The 15,250-nt window shown below is 39.7% G+C and overlaps 1 pseudogene; it reads right to left on the reverse strand.

The window, feature by feature from the left end:
* Positions 1-2,511: 2,511 nt before the first annotated feature.
* LOC121789428 lies at positions 2,512-7,492 on the reverse strand (annotated as a pseudogene).
* Positions 7,493-15,250: the final 7,758 nt, after the last annotated feature.

Below are 15,250 nucleotides of genomic sequence, written 5' to 3' on the forward strand. Positions count from 1 at the left end.
GCTTCGAGTTTGAGCCCGAGCTGGAGCGGAAACCGCCGGCCCATCGTTCCTCGTCCTTGACGGCGCGCAAAACATCAACAAATCTGAATTGATGTCCCTCGTCCTGGTAGTAGGCGCGCAAAGCGGACGTCAAAATGTCGGTGGCCGTGGGCGCGCTTTGGTAGCGCGCCTCTTCCGCCGAGTAGATGCCGCAGAATTTTTGACCTGTCGGTCGACTCGGTCAAGTGACAGCGGATCATTTTAACTGTGCGCTTGCGGGAGCGGTTCGGCTTTATTTGGTGGTAGACCTCGACAACCTTTTCCCGAAACACTTCCGGGTTTGTTGATTCCCGACGATGGGATCGTACGAGACCGTGATCCAGGCGTTGTACACCGCCATCGTTTCGAGGTTGTTGTACGGATGTCGGCCAAGATCCTCTTCCTCTTCCTTCCTCCTCGTCCTCGCCCGTCTGGGGTTGTACACTGCCTCGGCCACCTCCACCCCTCGCCACCTCCACCGCCTCGGCCTACTCCCGGCGTGGGATCAACTGGAAAATCCTCCCGGATCTGGATAATCCCTGCGAAAACCGCGGGACGTTGGGACGAACATATGCATCAAGGTCAAAATTGGGTGGTTGGTACCCCCCGGCGTCGCCGAACCCTGGGTCCCCGGCGTTGACGAACCTCCACCGCCCAATGTGTTGATCATGTTCTCCCAATCGCCGAATGAGTTGAGATCCCACCCGCCGGAGCCGGAGCCGCCATAGTTGCCCTCGCCGTCGCCGGACATCTTGAGTTGGGTTATGAAAATTTTCAGCGAAAATTTGAGAGAAAATTTAGATGATATGAAGAATAGATGTGTAGTTGTGTGTAAATGAGGATGGGTTTAGGAGTATTTATAGAGTAAAAAATTTAATAAAAAACAAAAAAAATATAAAAAAACAAAAAAACGGTAATAATACCGTTACAAAATTTTTTTTTTTATTTAAATTCGATTTTTTTTAAAAAAAAAATATTTATTGCGTCAGCACGTGACGACGCCCACTCGCGGGCCGGCGAGTGGGCGTCACGCACGACGCCGGGCTGCGCCACGTCGCCGAGGCGCGTGGCGAGCCAGCTCGTCTCCTGGCTCGGCGAGCGAGTCGCGCAACGAGACGCGCGACGAGACGGGAACGAGATGGAGGCTGCAACGCGTCTCGCCGGGGTCTCGTCTCGCTGAGACGAGACGCGAGACGCCGGCGAGTCCCGTTGTGGATGGTCTAAGAATGTGAAGAAAGTGGTGTGGACTTTTCTTTTGTTGGTTCATGTAGAATTATTTCAATTTTTACTGTTATTCCTACATTTATTGCTGTGGTAAAAAGTACTTCCATCATTTGAAATTAAAATAATTATTAGATTCCACTAAAAAATTATTGTTTTAAACGTGCAAAAAAATTATTCATTTAATTTGAAACAAAGAGAGTAATTTTTAACTAAAAATATATAAATTTTATATAATTAATATTTTTTTGGTAGATTAATCATGTACCCAGTAATAATGTATAAAAATGTGAATACGTTTGCGGTTTGTTAATAATAAAAAAATATATACCATCGTACATGCACAAAGATATAGTCAAACAAAAATATTATGAGATGAGATCGAATAATACAAGAACAATTAAAATGGATATTATAAGTGTAAGATTTAAACGATGTGTTTTGTATTTTTATATGAATTATGCAAGTATTTTTCAGATGAGAAATTTGGAATTGCAACTACAATTAGTTAGTACTACTACATATTAGGAGTAGTATAATACTGGTACAATAAATTACTAACCAAAAAATCTATTTATTTGGATGGTGCATAATAAATTAGTTGGAAAATATGTCAATTTAGTACGGCGTTGTCAGATGATAATTCTTTCTGCACAACTTGACAAAATAGTGACACCATATGGGTCAAATTATTTTGAGGATCAATGTGTATTGGTACTTCCACCCTACTTTCCATAATTTAAAGAACTATTTTAGTAATATATTGTTAATAATTATAGAACTATTTATTTATTCCATTTTAATATATAGATCTGTCATTCCATCAATTTTTTTACATTCACAATCTAATATAAAATTAATATTTTAAATGAGTCTCACATTCCATTCACTCTGATTATTTTTCTTCATAAAATCAAATAATTTTTTAATATTCATGTCGAGTCAAAAAGACTCTTTAAATGGTAGACGAAGGGAGTAATATTTATACTAAATAAAATATTTATATTTCGATAAAAGTAGTAATTTATAGTGTTTAGATTCAAAGAAAAATAGTAATTCTCTTCGCAAATCATTAAAGCTTATAAAAAGTTCAAAAAGTAAAAATTTTTAGAAGGTACTCCTAATAAAGTTATGTAGTTTTTCCCTACAAAATAACAAATGTATGTAGTTTTAATTGGTTACGGACAAGCATGTAGGAGTTGCTAGGTCAACAATTCATTTGTAAGGCATCAAAATTACAGAAACTAAACTTTCTTAGTTCTCAAAATGACATATAAGTAATATTGTTCAGTCAATTAATTAGATATATCATACTCATTATTTCTGATGAAGAAATAAATACATAGTAAATGTTAATGGAAGCCTTTCCTCCTTATAAATGAAAAAAATACAATTTAAACCTTACACTTACTTTTACCAAACAAAAAACGAATAAGTCAAGAAAAAAAAAGCATCTCATCGACGAATCAGCCATATGTTCATCAGTATACATCCATCCATCTACTTGCCCACGAACCCAAACCAATGAAGAATGACTGCTAAAAAGAGCATAAATATGGCCAACAACATTCCAGATCTTCCCAGAAAAAAGTTCTTTGTCTTCTTTGCACCTTCTACACCGCGTTGAATCCTATCGGCCCATTTCATCTGTAATTATATAATTATTCGGAATCAGCATTGAAAACACCAAGTCATTAATGAGCATATTGATTCTAAATGTCAGAGTGATGGCATTCAGGTTAACAGAAGCCATATGAAAAAAACACAGCGGGTTGAGTGAACAATTAACCATATTTGATACGTACCATGGTGTCCAAAGTATCAGGCGACAAAGACGACATGGCCTGCTGAGCTTTCTCTGCATCTTCGCGTGAAAGCTTGAACCAAATTGCTCGCTCATGTTAGCCATCACGTCAGGGCTCATATTTTTCATCATTGATGTCATCATCTGCAAAATATAATCCGAAACAGAATTGAGAACACATTTTCTACAACAGAGAAAAGCAATGATTCAGAATTACATAAGTTTGCGGACTTCATTCCATTCAGTGGTCTAATTACTAAAGCTATATACCGGGTTTTCCACAAAGCATACAAGCATAAGCATTTCTTAATTTGAAAATGGGGCTATGAAAAATTAAATATAGGAGTAACAAATATGTATTGCAGATGCAAAACCAGACACACCACCCAAGGACAATGAAACTGGCCATACTACAAACTGCATTATAAACAACCAAATTAAATTCAATCAGAAACATGGAATAATTGAAGCATAATCCAATCATATCATCAATTTCATACATTTTTCACGATATAAAAAAACCAATAGGATCTATCACATGTATACTTCTCTCCTGTGAGTAAACAGAAGATTGAGATTAATGGCCGAGGAGAAAACAGAAAAGGCAAAAGGATGAAGCAGCAAACCTGTCGCATAGCTGGATCCTTCAATTGGTTTCTCATTTGCTCTTGTAGATCACCACTGGAATTTAGGAAGTCTGGTCTTGGAAAACTTGAATTAAGATGTTGGGAGGAACTACTTTCACCAGCGTCACTGTCGTTTACTGACAGATTCTCTCGAGTTTTAGATTCATCTGATCTTACTCCATTGTTTGCAGTTGATGATGGTCGTTCCTGTCCTCTTATGGATGAAGCCATCTCAAACATCTTTTCGCGCTCTTCAGTTGGCATCTTATTCATCATATCAGTTGCCATTTTGAGCATGTCTGGTGTCATGTTTGGTGGAACTGAACCAGGGAAACCTGCTGATGATGATGATGCTGCCTCATTCCCTTTCAAAGATGAAGCCATCTCAAACATCTTTTGAAGGTCTTCAGGTGACGTTTTTGCCATCAGGTCAGTTGCAGTCTTGAGCATGTCAGGTGATAGATTTGATGGAGTTGCTCCAGGAGTAAAACTGCCACCATTTTTCTGTCCTTGGAAGGAGGAAGCCAATTGGAACATTTTATTGAGTTCTTCAGGAGACATCTTGCCGATGACATCAGTGGCAGTCTTTAACATATCAGGAGAAATACCTTCAACTTTTCCGCCATTCATAGCAGACAATGTCTCAGGATCAGTCCTAGAAATGAAGTTCTGGAAGGATCTACAGTACAATAAGAAAAAGAAAAACTTTTAACTTATTGAACTTGGGCATTACCATTAGCTAATACAAGGTCTGTTAAATACTTCAGCAAAAAGCTGTAGGAAGAGAAGATTACAAACGAAAATAGGATATATAATTATATATCCAAACAATACAGATGCTGTTAAGCCACATTCATGAAAACATAAATTTGAACATACTGTCAGCAATGCAAACTTTTACAACTTGCACAAGAAAAAGGCAAAAAAGGGATTGAGTGCCATGGAACCTGATAGATTCCGGGTCATCTTTTAGAGCCTTAAAATAGTCCTGATTAGATGGCTGAGGCTCCACAACACTAGCAGATCGAGTAGATTTAGACTGACTGGTTTCTTGTTGTGATAAAATGGAAGATTTTGATGTCAAATTCTCAGAGTTATCAGATGATACTGTGGCTTCTTCAGTTATTTCTTCAATAACCACCCCTAGAAACATATGAGAAATTGCATTTATATAAACATCATTCCAGGAATATCAGTCAAAACATGAAAACTGAAGTACAAGCCAGCATACCTCTTGAATGAGTCCTGCCTCCTTCTTTATTCAATCTTTCCTCAACATCCCTACGTATATTTAATATCAAAGAACATCAGTCAATAATATCAAAAGAACAGCCATAAAGGTGTGAAACCTGACCAAGGTGCAGAATGAGAGGAAAACCAGCCTCAATGCAAGCTGGATAATATTATTATTGATCAACAAGAGAAACTTAGGGAACAGCCAGATACAGTACCTTAAGCTATCTGCAATAGTTTCATCCCCAAGAGATACTTCATGTGCTTTACTCAAGTCAGACACAGCTTCCTGAAATCATTCAATGTGAATAAGGATTAGAGAAGAAAATATCAATAGTGGAGAAGTAATCAAGCTTACAAAAACAATACACATCAAAGAAATTGAAAACAATTACTCACTCCTAGTTTTCCCAATTCCTTGTATGCTTGACCTCTTCGGTAGAGAGCTTTAGGGTTCATTGCATCATAAGCCAAAACCTGTAGTACAGGAAAGTTATTGTACTAGCTACTGTTCATTGGTTACTCCAGGTCATCAATGCAGGTCACTATAGAATAAGAGTTTTTTCGAAAAAAAGAAGAAAATGTACATAATTTTTACCAGCAAAATACTTTTATCGCATATATGTTTAGCATTTTAGGCCCTACCGCTAGAAATAATATTTACCCACTGTTTGGAACACGCCAAAAGGTTAAATAATGATATTAAGAATATATGGATTAACAAAGAAAATGAAAAAAAGTTGAATCTATGCTTACCTCTGTACCTTCCCCAACACACTCTTCATACTGCTTGGTTTTCAAGTAACATGACATCATATTAAGAGAGCATGCTAAAAGGATATTCCTCCCCTTTGAAGTAGGAATATCTTTAAGATTTTTCTTCGCCTATATCACCCAAAAACAATGAAGATTAAAAATTCCAGCTCCAAAAAGAAACTCATGTGCAACCCATAGACATAGATAACAGGCACAAAAACTAAACTTACACGCATATATTTCTCCAGTGCCAATGCGTACTTTCCCTGACTGTGAAGTTCATTTCCCTGAGATTAGATATAAAAAATAAGTGCGACAAAAACTCCAGAAAAAAATTAATGAATTACTTTTAAAAGTACTATTCACATCCTCCAATTTACTGTTATTCCACATATGTTTATTTAATCAAGAATAGGTGCATGCCACATTGAGGAGGCATTACACATAAATCAGGGACAAGATTAGCATGTTTAAACTTGGGTAAGAATAACAAGATTGTGTTATTTTTCTGCCAGAAATAATTAACTTATGCACTGAGATCCATCCTGTGTGATGCTTGAAAGACATTTATTAGAATTAGAAATACATAATATATGGTCAATCGCAATCCTCAACCAAAGATGCTTTTACAAAGAGCGTAACTAAACAAAAAGATGGCTTCTTCATTTGAAGAAATCATGTCTGACAATCATTGAGCAATTGAAATAGCAACTACCAAAAAGTTAGCTTGATTGTACTAAAATGTCACTTGCGCATAGTATAATAGGAAATATGTGAAAAATAATCTCTGGTAGAACGACAACAACTCAATACATCTTCCCACTGTCAAAATACCTGTTTTTTCAGCATCTCGGCTCCATTAATTTCATAAGACACCTGTGCATCCATACGAGCACGCATAGCAGCTAACTCTTCAGGTGAAGCATTTGCCATCTTCTCACTAATCTCGGCCATGTCCTCTGGACGAGCGTTTTTCAACTTCTCAGCAGCATGCTTGAAATCTTGTGTATTCAAATTTTGCATTCCTTCAGTTGCCATCCTCATTAAATCCGGATTGGACATCATCTGCGATAGAATCAAGTTAGCCTCCACCATAAGTCATTGGTAGTAGAATTTAGCCAGAAATAGGAGTACATAAAATCCAGTCAACTTTTGTAAATAATGAGCACTAGACTGAAACAGCCGCATGCATCAAATGTAAAGCCCCCCGAGATTTTCAGGTTAGTAAACAACTACACATCAACTAAGCACAAAAGAGGAGCTGCAAATCCACCCTAACCTACAAATAATCAAAAGAAAGAATAAACCATTAAAGAGAACCCTAAAGCCACGAAGTGCTTTACAATATAGCAATCTCTGCAATGAATCCACATAAGACCCTCCACGTTAATTCATTGAATTCCCCGAAAAAGGTGACACAATCCGAAGATCAGATTCAGACCACCGACATCACCTCAACAAATAATCGAATAATTGGGACAAGTACCTGCTGCTGAATCCGAGCCAAATCAGCTGGTGACATCCGACTCATCTGCTCCTGAGCCATCCTGATCAATTCGGGATCCATCATTCCGTTGAACATTCTTCCTAAAACCCTGGAACCAAAATCGAGTAATCCGACCCAATAAATTACGCGGAATGGAAGAAAATAAATAAGTCGTCGAATTGCGGGGAGATTTGATTTGGATCTTATGTTCAAAATTCAAGTAGGAGTGGATCGATTTGGGAATTTCAATCTGGGGATGAACAAGATGCAAAAGATTTTGAATAAATTAATTGGGAAAAAGAAAATAAAGTGGAAAAGTCGGAATTGGTAGGACGCCCACCCCGCTACAACAAAGATGCTTCTTTCCTTCTTCCGAATCCGATTCTAGTTTTCATTTCAATTTCTTTATTTTAATACTTAATCTATTCATATTTTTGTTTTTACTCTTATGGTGTAATTTTTTATTTAACTTTATTAATTCCTAATCGGCCATGCCAATCACTATCAATATATATACTTACAAAATTGTGGTGAGATTTTAAATTATTTTAATTTTGGGGATAACTATGGAGTAGTACTATCTAAAATTATATGTATTTTTGATCTGACACTTATAACATTGCAAGTAGGTACAGGATATTTCAATTATTGATTGGATGTGAAGGTATTCGAAAAGGAGTATTTTTTTATCTAAAATAATGCTGGAAAAGTGCAAAAGCAACTGAAACAGCAAATGATAGTTTGCAAATATAGTATAGTTACTGCCAACATGCATTAGTGAAAATATAAAGCTTTAAAATGTCCACTTACAAAATTTGCGCTTCTGAGTAGTAGAAAATTATAGTTTGGTTACTTGAGAATTAATAAGTTCCAGTTTAAATTGATACAATGTGCGTATTAGGAAAAGTGGATAAAAATACTACTATTTCAAAGTCTAAACTAGACAATGCAGAAACCAATAATCAAGCTATAATATAAAAGTACTAATATTAGAACATCATCATGTCACACATCCACTGACCCCTTAGGTCTAACTTATTTGAATAATCAATTTTGCCATTAAATTTAGGGTTAATAGTGTTTAGTAAATTCTGATTTGTATCATGAGGTTTTAAATTATAATATTAAATTATGAAGTTTTTATTTTTCTTAATTGTCTTTTTCTATATACAAAATGTCATCTTCGGCGATGTCTAATTGTAACACCCGACTTTTTTGTTTATTTTCGAAAGGACATCGTTACGCATCTGAAAATTTTTCGCCTTTATTTATTTGTCGAAATAAGTATTTCACTTTTAGAACCCAATTGTTATGAGTCCAAATACATTTTTATTTTTTTTTTGAGCCCAATTTTGGAAAAGCCCAACATAAGACCATACCCGATATGCTTCTTCCCAAATCTTTTGTTCAAATCTGTTTCCTTAGAAATAGGAAGCAATCAAAAAAACAATTTCAACCATGTATATATATTCACCCCACACGTCACCAGTAAAAAAAGAGAGAGAAGAAACCTAGAGAGTTAGAAAGGAGAGAAGTGGGCGGCGCCGATTGCCGCTGAGGTAGTAGGGCGAAGACGATGACGAAAGCCGAGCTGAGCGACTGTGACGGCGGTGCTGGAGTTTCACGACGGCGTAGCAGCGGACAGCAGATACAGAGGCGGCGGTGAGTGGCGATTGACGAGCAGGCCCGGTGCTGAGTCACCGTGACCAAGCCGAGAAAGAGGAGGTTGATGGGGTTCAATTCAGATTCTCTATTTTTGCGGCGGACTGAGAGCAGCAGCGGCGAGCGGACTGCGCAACCCACGAACCGAACAGCAGCGGCGGTGGGAGAATCGAGCGACGTCGGCGGCGAACAGGCTGACCGACGGGCAGCAGCCGACGACAACCGATCTGGACCGCGACGGCAGAGCTCCTCCACTCCGACAGCGATGATGACCGATCTGGACCACAACGGCAGTGTTCCTCCACTCCGGAGCGACGGAGGAACAACGGCGGATGCCACTACACGAGCAGCAGACAACAACAATGTCACGAAGGAGGGACAGCAGCAGCGCGAGCATTGACGGAGACTCGCCGCAATTCAGATCCGAACGGCGGTGCTTGATGCAGCAGCTCGCGTCGGCGAAGAATGGTGGCAGCGGCGGTGCCGAGTTTTGCCGAAGAAAAGATTTTTGAGAGAGATGAGAGACGGAGGGAGAGATCGAGAAGAAGAAGGGGACTTCAAATTGAGTTCACTGTCCACGTAAGTTGAGAAAAAGTGAAAAAGCTTTAGTCCTTGTTTTATCTAATTTTTTGGGCCATATTATAAAATGGAATATTGAGCCTTATTGATTTAATTCTTTGGGCTTAATGCATTACTTAAAATATTTGGGCCTACTTTTTTGATAAGGAGTTAGAGTAATGGAGGATTGGGCCAGAGTACTTTAAATCTATGGGTGACTTCACACACGCTTTTCGAGGACAGAATGACACACAAGTTAAATCTTTAAACGAACGAGGTGGGCTTTCTTTTTAAATAAGGGCTATGCCCTAAGTATATTTTTATGTGAAAATGATATGAATATTTGTCATGCCGTGTTTTGTTTTATTCTATGGAACCTATCTGATGTGGCTTTTGCCATCAATGGATAATCGAATTCGGGTCTGTCTAGGGAGTGAGTCCCTATTCAGGCTAGTGTACACCTATGGAGATCGTGAGCCGTCTTTTGGGTCGGCCGGTCTAATGACTGGGAATGTGGCCACATTTCTTGTCATCAATGGATCAGATATGGTAGACATCTATGGGAAAATGACTGCAGTCACGAATTTTACAATGGAAATGATTTTAGTGTCTTGGGCGATTTCTAAAGTTAAAACCCAAGGTCACTCAATGGTGGCATGATAAATACTTTTTATAAAATGTTTTCGGCATGAGTCCACTGAGTGCATCAAGTACTCAGCTCTGCTTTTTTTTTTAAAAATTGCAGGTTGAGCGTGACGGGTGCGGTGGGTGTTGAGCAAGATCGTTGAAGAAATTTAAGTGTGTAGAATGTGTCATGTCTTCATACGTGGCATATTCATTCTCTCAAATGCTTCCGCTAAGTAGTTGTCCTTCTTTTGAGTTCTTGTATCGTTGAGATAGTATTCATTTTTGAGTTGTTGATTGTTGAGATACTCTGATTTTATTCGAGCTATTCCTATTTATTTCGATCTTTGGTCGAGTTGTGTTGTTTTCCCCTTTCTTCCCCGCTTCTTTAATCCTCCTCTAGTCGCGATCAATCGTGTTTTCTATCCTTAGAAAATGCGGGCGTGACACTAAAACAATATTTTCCATTAAAATAAGAAAAGAAAGAAGAAGAATAAAAAAACATACTTATTTTAAGGGTGTCCACAATTAGTGCTGGGGAAAAATATCGAAAAAATGATATATCGCTCGTATCGTATTGAAAAATATTGAAAAATTATCGGATTTTCGATATATCGTAATTTTCGATACGAAACGATACCGTATCGTAAGTTTTCGATACGATAACGATATGAATTTCCTTATATCGCGATATATCATTTTATATCGAATATACGATATATATGATATTTTCGATATCGTTTTATATCGAATATACGATATATATCGATATTTTCGATATATGGTTTTATATCGAATATTCGAATATATCGTATATATCGAAACATATTTGAAATTATAATTTTCGATATACAGGTATTCGATACGATATTGATATTATCCATATCGAAAGTTCGATATATCGAAACTTTCGATACGATAACGATATGAAATTCTTTCATATCGATATTTTCGATACGATAAACGATACAATGTTTTCGATACGATATCTCGTATCGACCCACCCCTATCCACAATGGTGACCCTTGAAGGCCACCAAATGTGGCCCGGCCACCATTCGTGGCTCTCTTGTGGCCCTCTGCAATGGTAATTAACAAAATTTAACAAAAACAATAAGGGCCACCAAATGTGGCCCTCTAAAAAAAATTAATTTGTTCACTTTTTTTAATGTTATTTTTAATTTAACTATATTAAATTTTATTAGACTTTAAATTTATGATATTTATAAATTTAATTAAAATAAAATAATTTGGATTGTAAATAAAAAAATTCACAACCTAAAAACAAAATGTAACAAGAACTTCGTTGTATTATATTAAAATAGGAAAATTATACAACGAAAGTTTTCTAATTTAAAAACAACAACCCGAAAACCCATATCACTCTGCGGCACCCCTTCTACGATTCCAGACCTCTTCAACTATATCAGCCTGCAGTGATGTATGTGATATTTGGCTCCGCATATCGGTGTACCGCTGGATCAAGTATTCATTACTACGTGGTACACCCATCTGCAGGGGCTCCATGGCAATACCCGAGCTCGAACTAGCACCATCTTCCGGTGTCCATCGCTCTGCAGCAACTCCTTCGTCATTTATTATCATATTGTGCAATATGATACATGCAGTCATGATGTCTGCGACATCATTTTCATGCCATTGTCGAGCCGGGCACCGTATAATGGCCCATCGCGCTTGTCTGCAACAAGGTTTTGGAACTCCAGATCTACCGCTTGTTGGAATTGTTCATCGTCGGAATCCAAAGTTGCAAGGTTGAATTGAAATTGGAAGGAAATATTGGAAAGATTGGAGGAAAATGGAAGTAAAATGGAGTTGAAAAATGGAATGGAAGTGTAGTATTTTATAAAGAATTTTCGAAATTTACAAAAAAAAAATCCGCGGCAAAATCGCCCTCGCTCTTGGCGCCCACCTCTCGGCTCTCTGCAATGGGGGGCCGCGCACCGAGCCGCGGCCCGCGGCTCCCCCATTATGGACACTCTAATTAAACACGTCATTTTGAATATCATTAGAAGACTACATATCATATATATAGATGAGGTAATTGAGAAAAATGATAACTTCATGATTTAATATTCCAATATTAAACTATAAGAAACATAATTTGACAAATTTTCATGATTTAAAAAAGATACTTGTGGGTCCGTTGTATTTCATCAGCTATTTTCTTCTTTATGAGGGTAAATTCCGTTTTGATATTTCAAGCAACCAAAGTCCAAAACTATCGGTTCATATCATTTTGGGAATCATTTTATCAATATTTTCTCAAAATCATTTGATAGAGTACGTACTAAACAAGCCCAACAGCAGTAAAGCCCAAGACAGAGTATCAGTTCGGCATGACTAAAGAGTATCAGTCCGGCGTGACTAAAGAGTTCAGTTCGGTACAACCAAAGAGTTCGGCCCCAGCCTACAGCTCGGTGAAAGCCAACTCATCAAGCTCTGCTCTCAGGTCGGCATCAAGCTCTACTCTCAGATCGGCAAAAGCTGCTCGGCAATAATTCAGCAGTTCGGTCTCAGTATTCGACCGAACTAGGAGATAGTGGACTCATACAAGATTTCTACCTCCACTACACCGACGATCTATTTAGTGGTGTCAAGCAGTCATTAACTCATGCAGGATAGTGGACCCATGCAAGGTCGCCACGATCTCCACGACATCCACTACCTAATAAATGCTGCATGCCACGATCTTAGTTCACTATATAAATAGAACCTAGGTCAGATAGATAAGGTCTTCTGCTTCTTCTTTTAAACTCTAAAAAAGCTCTCTAGAGAGAATATCATAAAGCAGACCAGTGTTGTAAGCTGTAATTCGCAGATCAAGCAATACAAACCTGCCCCATTTCTCCCCGTGGACGTAGATTTACCTCAGTAAATCGAACCACGTAAAACCTCTGTGTCGTAATTTATTTTTACGTGCATTAATTACCATCGAAAATTCGCCGCTTCATCACTGGCGCCGTCTGTGGGAAACAGAGAACCAAATTTGTGATAAAGCGAGTTTTTGATCCTCTTCTACAAAAAAAAAAAAAAAAAAAAATGCATACCAGATCACATAACACCCGTGCCTCCGTCCGTGATAACCATGAGGAAGCTAATCCAGCAGCCCATAGGCCTGGAAAGCAGCCTCGTGAAAAATCTACTTCCAGTTCTCACGGAGAAGGAGCAAGCCGCTCAAAAAGGTCCACACACCGAGTCTTCCCAGCAGCCTGATTTGAACGAGGCTGTCAAGCTGTTCTTGGCCGAGAAGCAGGAGGAGTTCTTAACCTTCCTGCAGAAGAGCCAACAGTCGGAGAAGACAACGGCGGATTCTCCCTCCTCATCCAGACATGAAAGTCACTACCGCAGTAGTGACGTGTCTTCCAGGAGAAAGAATCCTCAACCCGACATGTTCCCTCCTCGGTACCGGAACCACAGGAGAACTCCATCTCCTCCGTACCGAAGAGATGTCGGGTTCGCCATGTACGGAGCATTAAAGACTCCATTCTCGGACGACATCACCCGGACTCCTTTGCCGCGGAACTACCGGACACCGTCAATGACTTATGACGGGCTAGAGGATCCTCATGACTTCTTGGGACGCTATCAATATAATATGGCGAACCAGGGTCTCAATGAGGTCCACATGTGCAAGCTGTTCCCGAGTTGCTCATCGGGAACGCCAGAAGATGGTTCGACAGCCTTCCTCAAGGCAGCATCAGATCCTACCGAGATCTAATGGATGCTTTCCACAGGAGGTTCTTTCAGAAAGCGGAAGCCCGGATCACTTCGGCTCAGCTGCTTTCTATACGTCAAGGTCGCGACGAAAAGATCAGCGACTTCCTGACGAGATTCCATAAGGAATGCCTACAAGTAGATAATCTCAATGATCTACTTGTCATCTCGGCATTCCAAAATGGAATCCTGCCCGGAGCTCTCTACAGAAAGCTCGTGGAGTGCGGTCCGCAAACAGCTCAAGAAATGTGGGACATTGCGGACCAGTTTTCTCGTGCGATGAGGCAGACCGTCGAAAACGGTCGTTAGACAGCTCATCCCAAGGAGACAAAAGGAAGCCCGATCAAAGCGACCAGGTGCTTCCTCGCCGAACTCCTTTTGAAAGAATTCAAAGGGCACCAGTACAAGGCAGATTGGGACCACGTCTCAATCCTGAGAAGCCGCCCGCTCAGTTCGTACCATTAAACAAGTCAAGAGCGGAAATTTTCGAACTACATTCCGATATGTTCGAAAAACCAAAGCGGATGACGAAATCAGCCGCACGGCGACTTCAGGATCAATATTGCTCCTTCCATCAAACCCACGGTCACGATACCGAGGAGTGCCGAGATTTGGCTGCAGGTATTGACGTTCTTGTGAAAACAGGAACGTTAAAAAAATACCAAAGCAAGCAGCCGAAAAAGAACAAAAAGCAGAGAAGTGCGAACTGCAATCCTCAGGATCCGAAAAGACATGAGGATCCCGAAGACGACGACGAGCCGCAATACGATGGAGTAATCCTGACTATTGATGCTCTCCCAAGCCGGGAAGACTAAGTCGTCCCTAAAAGCAGAACGCAGAGGTTCCAATCAAGAGGAACCAACACATAAAAGGCTGAAGAAAGACGAAGTGATTACATTTTCAGATGCCGATCCCGTCCCAGCCATCTCTCCTCACCAAGACGCTATTGTCATCCAAGCCGGGGTGGCAAACAAACTGGTCCACAGAGTATTTGTGGATACAGGAGCGTCAGTCAGCATTCTTTTTAAAGAATGTTTCGATAAAATGGAAGTGGATCCAGCTCGGCTCAGTCCGGCTCCACTTCCTCTGAAAAGTTTCGCCCAGGAGGACACCCGCCCTGAAGGTATTATCAGCCTTCCGATCACGGTGGGAAAGCGCCTACAAGCTCCAATACGATGATCGAGTTCTTTGTGGTGAAAGCTCGGTCTCCGTACAACATCATCCTGGGGAGGGACTGGCTCAACACAGTTCGGGCCGTTTGCTCTACTTATCACCTCACCATCAAGATTCCCACTAAAATGGGATAGCGGTCATCCGAGGTGATCAAAAGAGAGCAAAAGAATGTCTGCAGATTGCGCTTAAAAGTGCCGAGCAATCAGTTCGGCACCATCAAGCATAGCAATCACAGCAACCGGAGTCGGAGGCAAGCGAGATGACCGAAGTCACTTCAGAGCCGAACTCAATGACCGTTCAGTTATACGAAGATGATCCATCCAGAACGGTCAACGTCGGCTTCGCAGGAACGCCT

Source organism: Salvia splendens, unplaced genomic scaffold (genome assembly GCF_004379255.2).
Source record: "Salvia splendens isolate huo1 unplaced genomic scaffold, SspV2 ctg234, whole genome shotgun sequence".
NCBI classification, from domain to species: domain Eukaryota; kingdom Viridiplantae; phylum Streptophyta; class Magnoliopsida; order Lamiales; family Lamiaceae; genus Salvia; species Salvia splendens.